The sequence below is a fragment of the Tenrec ecaudatus genome, unplaced genomic scaffold (genome assembly GCF_050624435.1).
Source record: "Tenrec ecaudatus isolate mTenEca1 unplaced genomic scaffold, mTenEca1.hap1 Scaffold_746, whole genome shotgun sequence".
NCBI classification, from domain to species: Eukaryota; Metazoa; Chordata; class Mammalia; order Afrosoricida; family Tenrecidae; genus Tenrec; species Tenrec ecaudatus.
The window spans coordinates 210548-223276 of record NW_027459643.1 but is presented as its reverse complement, the minus strand read 5'-3'; the positions used below and the strand labels follow the sequence as shown (position 1 = coordinate 223276).

The following is a 12729-nucleotide window of genomic DNA, read 5'->3' as shown; positions in this document are numbered from 1 at the left end:
ATTAGCATATTATATGCCAGGCAATCTGTAAGCCTTCGCTCCCCTGACCTCTCACAGCCTCGGTAAATTGAAGCTAATAAAAGTAGTGCTCTCACAAGCTTGGTAGGAGATTAAACAACTCACATAAGGGTACACAGCCTATCAACGAGGAGGCGAGATGAGGCAGTGTGTGGCTGCTGAACCCACACCCTTCACAACACCTCCATTAAAATGACTGAGGGCTATGAGGAACCAGACAGAAGCAGGTTCACAGCCCAGATTGAGTCAATTTAACTGCCTATTGTGCCTGACCCTTCTATCTCTGATCTTAGAAATGGGGTTAACAACAACAAAACACTGTAGAAGAAATGTCCAGCAGATGACAGGCACGCGATTAAACAACAAAAAATAAATCACTTAAGTTGAAATTCGAGCTCCTGGAAACCCCTCACATGCGTGCAGAGAAGGATTGGGCCCCATGTGGTGTTTCCAGTGCCCCCGTCCTTCCCCCCTAAAATGAGCAGTTGATAAGGTAATGCCTGGATTGTCCCAAGCCCCAGACTGTGGAGAACTAAAGGAAAACCCAGCATTATGAATCTTTGAGCACAGCCCTGCTGGGAAACCGCCCTGCAGTCACTTGTTGAAGACTGGAGGAGGGACAAGAGTAGGGAGAAGAACGAGGACTGAATGTGACACATAAGCAGGGGTGGCCTACATTCCATAAAGGAAAAAACTCAAGGTCTGCTTTTCTGGTGCCGGAAAGTTAAAACCCATCTGGTGCAGTTGAAAAGGTGTGTGTGTGTAGTGGGGGGGGGGTGTTAGGGAGGAGGGGCGATGAGTCCAAAGGATGAACTCCATCTGCAATTGTGTCCTCAACTGCTTTCCCCTGCTAGCCACACGATATTTGTGGCTGGCCTGCCCTGCTTTTGTTATCAAGCCCAGAGAGGGCAAGAGACTAGCTCGAAGTCACACTGCAAGTTGGCAGCAGAATCAGGCCGAGAACTCTGGATGCTTAGAAAGCTTCACACAGACCTGAGAAAGTACCAAGGGAAGACCTGTTCGCTAACTGGGCAGCACTCACTGCATGCCAGCGCTGTTCCAGTGCCCCAGCCAGGGCATTGCTCCCTGTGTCCGTGTGTCTTCAGTGATGCACACAGGTGACGGATTGGCTTTTAATAGCATGCTTGGAAGGTTGAGGCCACCCAGCGGCACGTAGAAAGAAGGGCCTGCAAATCTACTTCAGACCAAGCAGCCTTTCAAGACCCTGGGGAGCACAGTTCTTCTTGGACACACAAGGAGGCCAGGAGTTGAAGTTGATTCCATGATGTAGTTGATTCCATGGTTCTAGCTATACCTAGAGTCACATCCACATTCATGTTTATATCTCTTCACTCCATGGGGTGTTCATGGCTCCAACTCTTCTGAAGCAGACCACCAGGATTTTGTTTAAGAGGCCTCTGGATAGGTTTGAACTGCCAACCTTTTAGTTTGTAGCTGAGTGCTAAACAACTTGTGCCATGCAGGGTGCTAAGCTCAGAAACTCAGTCGGTGCTTCATGATCTCAGTTGGAATTATAGAGAGGGTCAGTGATGACCCATTGACTGCTGGGTAATTGTTGATGTAGTCTCCCTGTGCAGACATGTAAAGTACCTGAAAACTTAAAATCCAACTCATTGAGTGCATCATCCTGCCGTGCGCCAGCCCAGCAGCATGCTCTGCTGGGGACATTTGGCCATGCCTGGAGACATTCTGAAGAAGGGAGTCCCACTGCCATCTAGTGGGCTAAGACCAGGGATGCTCGCTTAGCATCCTGGTGCAGGGAACAACACAGCCCCACAAGAAGGATGTTGGCCAAAATGTCAGCAGAGCTGCCACTGGGAAAATGGTCTAGTCCAAGCGCTGACCTTCGTAGAGGAAGAAAGCCAATCCAGAGCAGCTAAGTGACCTGCTGTGGGTTGCACAGCCTGATTCCAAGCCCAGTACTATACCCAAAGCTGTTACCACGCCCAAAATTAAACAGCAATAGCTGCCCAAAGGCCTCTTAGTTTGAGGACCAAGTAAGACAGTAAATGAGAAAGCCCTTTGACAAATGTGGCATGCTGCACAAACATGAGATGTTATTACCCAGGATCTTTTGATATATGTAAATAGATCTTGTACCAGGTCAGTTAATTTTCCAACTGCTCTATCTGAGCTTTCAGATGGCAGCACCTCTGTCCAACCCAGGAAAGGACTCCTGTGCATGCTGAGCAGCCCTGGAAAGCCTCATGCCTGGCTTCTCCCACCCCTCAGCTAATCTCCAAATGATTAATAAGGGCTCTCACTATGTTGTGGCTCCCAGCTGACAGATACTAGGCTATCAATGCATTCGTATCACCTCCTTCATGCCAGAGGGACTCAGTTATTCGAGGGGTTCCAAGGAGGACCCAGCCTGAAAGAGAAACGGGCGAGAGAGAGGAGCGAGACCAAGCAGATTCTTGTCAAGGTCTGAGTTTATTGCTACACAAGCCTCTCTATAAAGGGTGAGGCAAACAAGGGAGTTCAAAGGGGAGATAAAAAAAAGGAAGGGCGGGGGTGTAGAGCACACAGGGCAGGCGGCCGCAAGTCTGCAGTTGGAATGTCCGGTGCTGGAGCAGACAAGGGTGGGCCATCTGGTGTGTGTCAGGGTAGAGATAAGGTTGAGGTGACGTGGCTTTAGCCCTGCTGGGCAGGCAATATGGCCTTGGTTTTGTCAGGCTGATTATGTCCGGTTCCCAACATGAGAGAAGCCAGGAATATCTCCTCTCACAACTGTGCAGCAAACGAGATCAGATCTCCCAATCTGATTTTCAGCCCTCCTGTCTTTCCAAGTGAAGTGGATGGTCCATTTCACGTTGTCTCAAGTCTTTGCACATTGCATGCCAACATTGCGACACAGGGCGCGGCTGTGGGTCTTAGTAGACAAAGCCCCCACCCAGAACCCTGCCCCCAGAGCTCCTTAGTCACCCTTCACAACGCAGGTCCAGGCCGGGCTCCACACTGCAAGGCGATCAACCCTGACCCTCCAGTGTGGCCGTCCTCACACGCTCCCACATCCACCTAGAAGGACTGGAGATGAGAGATTCCGGAAGCTCCCTGCCTCATCTGCCTCCCTCCCCAGAGTGACAGAGCAACTGTAACTGATTAGGCAGGATGCAGCCTCATTCCCAGTCCCCACCCTCTCTGGGAAAGCAGGGCTGTCTGGCACCTCATCCAAGGCCTTTCCCCTGTGATCTCATTACTGAGTAGCTGCTCCTCTACCACCCACCTCCGTCACCTCATCTAAATACAGGGGAGATGAGTATGTCTTCTTTGCTGCTCCTTCCCTGAGTCCACCCCAGGAGCTCCCTGAACAGATCATCAATCACTTCTCATTACACCTGCAGCAGCCGTCAGATACTGCTGAACAGAGACAGGCGCCTCCCCTGCTGCTGCCAGGCTCCAGTGCACATGTGCACACACACGTGCACACACATTGTACAGGCCCACTCACATGGACACACAAGCATGCACACCCATGTGCACAAACTTTGTTCAGAGGTGGGAATTCTGCCCATTTTAGCCTCTAATATTGCAATCAGAGAGTGATAGAACAATGAAAGATGAAGGTGGATGAAGGAAGATCTATTTATTCCCTTACTTGTTACATAACCATTCAGGGCTCTTTTTTTATCCGTACAAACACACCACCACCACCATCAACAATCATCAAGTAGCTGTCATGTATGCAGTGCTGCCCTATTCAAGGCGGTGCTGAGTATGTGAGGAGGATTCTCTCTAAAGCACAGCTCTGAGGAAGTCTGTCTCCTTCGCACTTTTACACACGCTGGGAGAGGAGCCTGCAGGAGGCTCCGTGCGTTGGGTGAAGCCACACGATGAGTGAGGAGACCGAGTGTGAAGCCAGGGGAATGAGAGCGCAGAGTTCACCACTTCACCACCATGCTGGTGTGCACAATCGATGAAAGGGTGGCTGCCAGCTGCAGGACAGAAAAAAAGTAAAGCATGTAACTTGTGGTTTTAGCTCTGGCTTACTTCCAAAAGGAATTGTTTTTGTTGTTCTAAAAAGCTTTATACCAAAAAAAAAAGAAAGCTTTTTACCTCTATAAAAACAAAAGGCTACTGCTGTCAAGCACCTTCAGACTCAAGCCAGAGGAGAGCTCTCCCAGTGGGCTTCCAAGCTGTAAATCTTCACAGAAACACAGTACCTCCTGTGGAGTAGCTGGTTGGTTCAAGCCAGCAACCTGGCAGTTAACAAGTATGTCCCTTGTACCTGTAATACCTGTATAAAGTGTATTAAATATGAACTACTCCTGGTGTGTAATTTTAAATTGAATTATTGTGCCTGGAACTTTTTTTTTAATAGCTAAGAATGGTGAAATCAGACTCCTTTAGATGTTATGAGAAGAATAGACACTACACAGGGCTTGGACCCAACCCAGCTTAATTCAAAGGAAGGCAGATTTATTTTCTTCTGCTTCCCAGAAGGTTCCTCAGCAGAACGTTTAGCTATGGAAATTGTTTAGCTATGGAAAAGAGCAATCTCCTCTTGGGAAGATTCTGGTAGAAAGGGGCTTTGGTTACATATCCAGCTCAACCCAGCCCCAGAGCCCTCGTCATGTTTTATTTTGTTTTGCCCTTGACACTGATTGTCTTGGGAACTGTGGCCCCCGAGCAATGGCCAGGAAGTCAGGTCTTCTTGATGTAAATCCTCTAATATCCCCTACAATGATTTTCAGTGCCAATGGTAAGGCCCGCCTAGTGGCTGCCACATGCCCCTGAGCAGACACGTCAGAGCAGATGAGAGCATGAGACAGCATTTAAGAGAATGGTAGGCTGGCCTTGACTTAGCTGTTTGGCCTCTCCTCAGAAGTCATTTGTGACACTGACTGTCATGGGTTTCATTAAGAACAAGTCTATCTCTACCAAAGAAAACTGCAAGGTAAGAGGACTTTCAGCTCCAGCTACATATGTCTCCAAACTTACTTACATATTGTCCTGTTTTCAGAAGAAAAAAAATTTACTCAGTGCCTCCCGGGCAAATAAAAACTTTGGTACTACAACCTACAATCCCAGATAAAGTGTAGGTATCTGCTTTGGCAGCTCCCCTGGATCGAGCTGCTCCAGTAGCTCTCCACAAAAACCCTGTGAAGAGATGATCAGGCAGGATAGCCTAGTCTGTTCTGCAGAAAGAAGCTACCCCTGGAACCTCAGTGGCTTAAAATCTAGAAGTTTATTCTTGTTCATGCAAATTCTGACACTGGAAGGGCAATTCTACAGGGTGTTTGTCCTGCACACCGTCCGTCAGTGATTCGGGCTGCTTCACAAATATGGTGCCACCAGATCAAAAGGTGGATTCCAGGTCATCACAGAAGAGGAAGAGAGAAGTGGGGGTTGTGGATCAGTCTTTACATGCTTTGACACTTTAGTTGACATAGATCGCTGGATAGGGCTGCTTATATAAAGGTTATCAGTTCAAACCACCTAGCTGTACCACAAAAGGAAGGAGTCATCTGTTTTCATAAAGGGTACAGCCTAGCCAACCTCATGCAACAATTGTACTCTGTACCACAAGGGGTGAGCATGAGTCAGAACTGACTTGAAGGCAACAGGATTTGGGTTTTTTTTTTTTTTGTTTGTTTGTTTGTTTGTTTGGTTGGTTGATTGGTTTGGTTTGGTGAGTGGGAGGTGGTTCTACCTACAGCATATTAATCTGAAGTAGTCACTTTAGGTTTTTTTGTTTGTTTTTTGAGAGATGTGGAAAAGCTCATTGGCTTTAATGGGGAGTTAACTCTGCCGCAGACGGCCTCCTCAAAATTTCCCTCCCGCTTCAGAAACTAGCAGAGATTTTCAATGAAGGAGCCTGCTGGCACCCGCTGGACATCTCCTTGCAAGGTCAGTCCTTTGGAGCCATTGGGAGGGAGAAAAAAGAGACTTTTATTCCTGTAAAGAATTCCAGCCCCAGAAATCCTGAGGGGGAAATTCTGCCCTGTCCTCTCGGGTCACTATGAGTCCGAATTGAATTTATGGCTATGAGTTGAGTTGTAATTCCATTCACTTACTGCTATTGACAGGTTGCTAGATTAGGGCTTGTCTTCCCAAATGCCAGCACTAAACGAAATTGAGCTGTCCAGGCCACAACAAAGGGGTTGGAAATACATCAGGCACACTCATTAGACACCTATGGCAAAATTCAGAACTGAGCATGCTCTGACCCAAGTCATGTAGACCCAGGTGGAAGGTCCACCTGGTCATACAGAATAGGACTTCACAAAAGTGCACCGAAATCAACCAATACGATCGACCAATGTCCTCCAGTGGTGTTGGGAGGTGATAGAAGTAGGCCTGGGCTCCTTGTCACCCTCCCTTGTTCACGTGCTCTGCAAGTGGAGGGTGAGGCCCTTGGGGGTTCCTGCCGTGGCTCCTCAGCTGGTTCTGCACTCCTGCTCAGGTATTCCTCCCATGAAACCGCCATATTCAGCTGCAAACTTTCCCCACCCCTGCCATGCAGCCCGGCGTGCTTTCCGGAGATACTGGGGACTTTTGGGGACTGCGATACCTGAAACTTTCTTCCATAACATTCACTTGGATTTACAAAACTGCTTCTGCCATATGAATTCTTTCAGCGTTGCTAAGCAAGAACTGAGGTCAACCACCCCAGAAACCTAACACTATCAAGTCAATTCTGACTTATATCAATCTAGGGGGTCCTCAAACTATGGCCTGCGGGCCGCATGGCCCTCAGAGGACATTTATTCAGCACGCCGGGTGTTTTTGCCCCGTTTTTTTGAACTTCAAATTAGGTATGTGCAGTGCGCATAGGCATTTGTGCATAGTTTTATTTTTAAACTATCATCCGGCCCTCCAGCGGGTTTGAGGGACAATGAACTGGCCTGCTGTTTAAAAAGTTTGAGGACCCCTGAAAGGACAACGTAGAACTATGCCTGTGGGTTCCCGAAGTTCTAAATCTTTACAGGAGCTGAGAACCGCATCTTTCTCTGTGAGCCACTAGCGGATTCCAACTGGCCGGCCTCATGGTCACACACATTCCACCAGGCTCCTTGAGCCTTAACTTGATAATTTAATGAAATGATACTTCTCCAAGTCACACTGTATCATGGTCTATAATCTTGCTATTCTAATATCAAATTTAAAATAAGGAATATAGTTAAGCTCCAAATCCATAAGCAATAAGATCATTGAATCTCTTTGGACACTATTACTTAAAAAAAGAAAAAACTCTGTTCAATTATTTTCAGCACAGAAAAGCTTCCAGCGTTTACAGCTTAGTATTTAATTGCTTTTTCTCTTCTTCTTTTGCATTGGTGAATCATTTTGAGCTTATAATAATGTCAAAATAATAGTTTCCAGAGCCTCCAGGCATTCACTGTGTAATGATCATTTAAAAGATTTCTTGGTTAGAGGGTCCTCAAAAGAATAAAAAGCGTGTCCGCATCCCTGGTCATTTCTATATTCAAAAGAAGAAATTGCTCATCAAATGCTACAAGCCAATTTCTTTCTTCAGCCAAACTGCCCATTTTAGCATCACTGAATTAAGCAAATGGTTCTACATTTCAAAGTCAACAATGATACTCTTTTCCCTTTAACACGAGCATCTTAAACAGCTCAAAAAGTAGTCGAGCTCTTTATTATGGCTTTTCCTGAGAAAGCTGTTTCGTTGTTTATTTTATTTATTCATCTAGACTTTCATGTTAAGATTTGTGTATTTTAAGTTCTGCTAGTCAGGACATTTTAAACGGAGCCAGATTTTTTTTTATACTTTGTCTTTTAAAATATAATGAGACTGAGCAGTACATCCCTTAATAAAATATAAAGTCTTCCTATTTCTGTTTGTTTGTAATTTCCCTAAGGATAACTCTTAAAGTAGTAAAACCAAAACCCCCCATAATGAATTACATTTGGTCTACTGGGGGTTGTGGCCAACCTTTAGATAGAAAAATCCAGAGACTCCCTTCTGCATCTCCTTTCCCAACCAAACCCCGGTGGCTGGAGGCCGGAAGGAAGAAAGAGGCTGGGCTGCTGGGGCAGGGTGGGGAAGGGGTAACCTTGCAGATTATTTCAAATTCTACTCTGAAGGCAGAAAGTTATCCCAATGAGATAGCTAGAGATTCACTTCCTTAGAAAAAGATTGAAATTAATGTGTCCCTTAGAAAAGCCAAAGGAAAAAAGTCGTTATTAATTTAGGCAATTGAAGAACTTTGAAAGCCATGTCTAGTACATAAAAACACCTGTCCCTAGAGCCCATCGGCCTAGGAAACTGAATTTTTATACCATGTAAAATAAAGGAAGGTCATTTCTTAGACTTGCTCAACAGAAGATTGTCATTTTAAACCGGTTACTGTAATGAGAAGCTGGGTTTTCGTAAAAAGGACTGAATGCTTGAGTCAGTGTGAAATGAAATTAGAGATGCATGTTCTGCGCATGGCAGCATTTCCGGAGGAGTCTGTGTTCCCGTGACTGCTCTCAATCTGTCTCGTGCCTTCTGGGAAACTCACAGCGTGGTGCCCACATCTAGTCTCTCGGACTTTTTTGCCAGCTTTGGAAAGGTGTTGAGTCTGTTGGATCTGCTGCACAGAGACAGCATGCAAGTGGACCCTTCCCACATTCCTCAGAGAGCAGCCCCCCAGTGTAAAGCTGTGGGTGAGGTTTGATGACCTTTGCCCCTTCATCATCCCGCATTCTTTGACGGACCCAAGCGCTCCCCCGAGGCATTACCGGAGAAGCAGCTACCCCATAGTTTCCAGATGGTGGGTATCAGCCTGTGTGCTCATTGGGATTGCCAGAGAGCTGTCCAAAAGACATCTTTGTCCCATCTCCACTGAGTCCGATTTTATTGGTCTGGAATGCAGCCTAGGTGCTTGGATTTTTTTCTCTCTCATAAGTTTTTATTGTGAATTGGGTGAAGGTTTACCAAGATCATCAGTTTTTTATTCAACAATTCATACACATTGTGTTTTATGCCACTTATTGCAATCTCCACAATATAATATGACTTATTCCACTCCCTACTTATGTCTTCTGTTTCCCTTCCTCCTCTCTTCCTACCCTTCTGAACTTGGGCCTTGGATTATTACTGCCCTTTTGAGATCAAATGGTTTGCTGTTTTCAGGTTTGTGTGCCTCACTTGTGTAATTGCTCCCATTATAGACCAATCTATTATTTGGCTGAATATTGAACCACAGGTAGGAGTTCATTTTCAAACTTAGTGAATAAGGACCATCATTTCAGAGGTTCTGTTAGTCCCTATCCAGCCAATAAGCCTGGTCTCTTTTATGACTGTGAATTTTGCTTCACTATCTAGGACCTTTTGATGTGATCCCTTTCAAAGAAGTTGGAATTGATAGTTGGAGATCATCTAGTTATTCTGTGCTCAGAGTCATGAAGTCTAATGTTCATGTGGTCCACTCACCACTCTTTCCTCCAGAGTGAGGGTGACAATACTTGCCACCTAGATGGCCACTTGTGAGCTTCTGAGATCCAGCTGCTACTCACCAGCGTGGATGTCGACCATAGTCTTTACAGTCTAGGTAATGACAATTGTCCTTGGTGTCCTTCACAACTATAATCCCCAGCCCCCAAGCCCAATAAAGCACTCCCTCCAGTTGTTCGGTTATGCCTAAGGAGTTTTGATAACTTCATCTTCTGTGTGCTCCGGAATATTCAATTCCCTGGATGATCAGAATGGTCAGTCAGGGCTCAGAATCTTGGTGTTAAGGCTCCTGGTGAGATCCTGGCACATCAGACACAGAGGTTGTGAGGCTAGAGGATGGGCAGAAGGGGATCATACTGAGTCTAACAAGGAAAGAAAAGGAAATGAAGGATATAAGCAATTAAAAGCAAGCGCATAAATAGATACAAATACACAGATGGCCCTTGCAACATTATTCCCAATCTCGCAAACGTGTCAACGGTCTAAATACCCATCAATAGGTGAATGGATAAGTCAAACATGTTGCCTATGGTATATACAATGGACTACTACTCAGCCATAAAGAGAAATGAACTCTTGACACAGGCTACAAGAGGAATGAACCTCATAAGCATTATGCTGAGTGAAATAAATCAGCTTCAAAAAGGACACATTTTGCTTAATTCCACTTACAAGAAATATCTAGGCTAGGAAAATGAATAGAGACAAACATATCCCAATTGTTTCCAGGGATAGGTAGGAAGGTAAGTATGGTTGTTACATAATGCCATGTCAATTGGACAAATAAGTGAGGTGGAGTCTTTCTTATACCTATATGAGTGTCCTTGGATTTATTTCTCTAGTCAACCCAGCCTAACCCAGTAGGGCCTGGAGGGGAAGTGCCATCCCTGAGACGATACTGAGCTTCCATAAGGGTGATGACATAATTTTGGAATGGGTAAGGATGATAATATGAACAACATGCAGAATGCCACTTAGTTATAATCTTGTAGAGCGTGGAAGTGACGAATGTTTTGATGCATGTATATTTAGTACGATTTTTAAAGAGTGTACGCAAAAGAGCAATATGGCAAGTCTGTGTTGCCATTTGCTGTTGCTCAGCTAAAAGCGATTCGGGCCTGTGTAGTCCAAAGGGAACCACAGAGGCTCAGGAGGAAAGCTGGTACCATCTCCAACTAAGACTTGTCTGACCAAATGCAGAGTCTCCCTTCAAGTAACTGACAGGTCAGAGGCAGCTCATCTCTGCTGCAGAAGCAATGATTTGTCTCAATTCCCAGACCACTGTCACAACCATGTCTTGTTGCCCTCGGTGCCCCCCTTCCCCACCACAATAAGTCACTAGAAAGCCATGCTTCATTTAAAAACAAACAAATAAACCCCTTCTGCCTCCATCCTGGCACTGTTTCAGCTTATTTAGCATCATAACATATGTCATCTGTTTCCCTAAACAATCTAACATGGACATGGCACGATGGGACTGATGAGTTAGGCAAATGAGAACCAGCCTGCCCTCTGAACACACACGATGGCATTTGACTTGCTGTCAGTAGATGCTGTCGCGTTTCTTCTCCTCTTTCCTGGAAAATAAATACAGAAAAGAAAGAGGACATGAAAAGGGCTGCAAGATGTTTAGCTCTGGTCTTTCTAGAAAGTGTAGAAAAAAAGTATGTGACCCCTGCCTGCCTTTAGATGCCCCACTCCTCTGGCTAACAAGGATTGCGCACTGACCATGGACAAGACATCTGGATCTGGGGGGAGGATATAACAATTGCCCCCACCAGCAAAGAGTTTCCAGATTTACGGGACTGCACAGGCCAGGGAGCAGCTCATAAAAAGAACAAGAAGAATCGCAAAGGAGGGTGTGCTCCAGCACCACTTCGTCCAGCTGCAGACACATGAAGGCAAAGTTTCCTTTGCTTTCAGTCAAGTTTATGATTTCCGCGGCATCCCTTACCAACACCTTCACAAAGATCTAGGTTCTTGGGTTGTTTCGTTCCAGGGCGGACATCACCTTGGTAAAGCCACACTCTAAGGACAGCTCATGGTCCAAGAATTCCACCTATATGTTTTGAAAGGGGCCATGTTAAAACCCCTGGCTCAGACTTTCAGGACTGGGCACAATACAGCAAACCCACCATGGGGACAGCAGGATTTGGTAACACTCTCATCTCCATCACAACCTGGACCTGGCAAAGCTATTTTCTTCCACTCACCATCTTTCAATCAATATTTACTCAGCTATTAGTTGCTCCCCAGGCTCAGCATCAGAAAAGTGTTCAAACGTTACCTAATTGTCCATCTAATGGTAGAGGTCTGTGCAAGGGATATGAGAGCAAGAGGCTCAGAGATGATCAGTGGGTAACGAGAGAGGGATTCACCTTTATCATTTGTAGAAAGCCCCTGGCAGACTTTCCCTGGAGCAAGCAAATAAAGCTGCTCCCGGCTCAGCTCCATTCCTGATCTGGTCTTGCCATGAGACTATCCAGGCTTTGTCCCAACCCCACGTTCTGGAAACCACGAGTGGAAGGAGGTGGATCTTGGGGATACCATGGAAAAGAATGGGCATTGCACAACACTTCATTGTACTCATATGGAGCTTATACAAAGGCCAAGAGATAGAACCAGGTGAGACTGTGAACAGGACAAGGTGATACTGCATGGTTTAAAATCAGAAAAGGTGTGCATCAGGGTTGTATCCTTTCACTGTTTTTATTCCATCTGTATGCTGAGCAATTTATACAAGAAGCTGGCCTATGTGAAAAAGAACATGGCATCAGGATTAGAGGAAGACCCAAGTAATGTCATTAGGAACATTTTCTCACTAAAAATTTTAGGTCATGGCATCAAAAAAGTGTCATTTTAACCTAAATGGGTTTTTAGACCAGTGAAATAACAGCGAGAGTGAGTCAGCATTGTGCACAGAATTGAGCGATACTGGTTCTTTGGGAAATTCATAATCCAACACTGACACTGCTGAGATAAAGGATGACAGTGAGGAAGATTCTACACCTGAGCTCTGTGATGGGCCAATGTGGTGCTCTACTCTCTTCAGGAATGGATGAGCCAGCTCCACCAAGATTCCCCTTTACTGGAGCACCTGCTATGTATGTAGACGTTGAACACAAGAACGCTTTGGCGTTCCTACAATGATTTCTGACCGATGAGGTCATCGAAAAATTGATTATGATAGCCCGGAGGTTTACTTTCAGGTTTTAACCCCTCTTCAGTTAATTTCTGTGCATGGGGGAAGGTTTGGGGCTTGCTTCATTTTCCTACATACGGTA

At 45.6% G+C, this 12729-nt stretch overlaps 1 long non-coding RNA gene across 1 annotated transcript; it reads right to left on the bottom strand.

Moving 5' to 3' along the window:
- Nucleotides 1–2453: 2453 nt before the first annotated feature.
- Nucleotides 2454–12394, bottom strand: LOC142436879 (uncharacterized). The gene is made up of 2 exons (XR_012782163.1): nt 10968–12394; nt 2454–9807 (listed from the first exon to the last, which is right to left on the bottom strand). It is a non-coding gene; the product is annotated as an uncharacterized LOC142436879 (long non-coding RNA).
- Nucleotides 12395–12729: the final 335 nt, after the last annotated feature.